This window comes from Dermacentor silvarum, unplaced genomic scaffold (genome assembly GCF_013339745.2).
Source record: "Dermacentor silvarum isolate Dsil-2018 unplaced genomic scaffold, BIME_Dsil_1.4 Seq99, whole genome shotgun sequence".
In the NCBI taxonomy this organism is placed as follows: domain Eukaryota; kingdom Metazoa; phylum Arthropoda; class Arachnida; order Ixodida; family Ixodidae; genus Dermacentor; species Dermacentor silvarum.
This window is the reverse complement of record NW_023607064.1, coordinates 6406-7686: the sequence shown is the minus strand read 5'-3', so window position 1 is coordinate 7686 and position 1281 is coordinate 6406.

Genomic DNA, 1281 nt, shown 5'->3' with positions numbered 1-1281 from the left:
GGAAGACGCCGGCGGTGTCTATATGCGTGTGTGCGCGTCAGTGATTTTCCCTCTGCTGGGCCAGTGGTGGTTAGAAATTCCGTTGAACTGGTTGCCATGTACCAAGCGGCGACCGAAAGCGTGGAGAGCGTTCGCTCTCTCCTTCTCCTGAGCGAGGGCGTTCCAAAGTCTCTATGAAATACGCCCCCGCCAACGGACATCAGCATTCAGCGCAAGCTAGAGTGTGTGTCGCTCTACGTCAGGCAGGTTGTAGATCTGACCGCTCCGTAGGGATGTAATTAAACGTCTTTGTTACTCGTTACGTCAATCGTCTCGCCTCTCTGCCTGGGCCCCTCCCTGCTGGTCAAGCTCCAGACCGCTAGGTCCACGCTACCTGGACGGTCATGGAGACCCGTCCTTAACTCACTAGCGACAAGTCAATGACACGCCAGACGCATGCGCCATGCGCCAGACAAGTCACCGAAGCGCCTTTCGCCCCTGAGAGCTCCGTGATCGCTGCGCATGCGCGAGCTGAGAGAAGGTGAGAAAGGAGAACTGGTTTTTACATGATGTGACGTCACATTGTTGCTTGTTGCCTTACTTCCGTCAGTCGGTCGGTTACCATATGTTTCGCTGTTATCAACTGCACATTTCCTGATATCTATTAACGATCTGCTTCAAGTATGTTCTGTGTCTGTTGATCGTGCAGTTTATTTTGTTTTATTCCTTAATATTTTTTTTTCAGTCCGCCTTTTTTTCTTACGACTGGCGATGGGCAGCGGCGTTACGGCCGCGAAAGTGTTGCGCTCGAAAAAACCTTTTCAAATTAAGTCCTGTCCACGACTCCTGTCTGCTCATGTCCACGAAATAGCAAATTTCGGTGTTACAGTCGCCGTTATATCTTTCGGTTCCATGTGCCCTATATATTTAAGCCACCTCAGGTTGTACTCATGCGCAGAGGCTTTTAGCTAAAATACTTGTCAGCTGAAAATCAATGCAACGTGCCGGTTCTTTTGGATATTGTAATATTTGTGAAATTGATTATACTTCCCCCTAGTAATGCTAAGCTGCTTACCAGTCAGATGCTTGGACTTCTGAAAGAGTGTTTGCAAGGCTTTCCTTCTAACTCCGTATTGTAAGTGACTCTAGGAGAGGTGGCCAAACAGCGCCGCTCCTTCAATGTGCCGCGCATGACGCTACGGCTCTCGAGTTGCCGCCTCATTGCGTAAGGTGGCAGCTTTCTCCGCTTCGCCCTACTTGAAAGTACGCAGCCGGCGGGCGTCGCGAGCATTCAAACTGTAT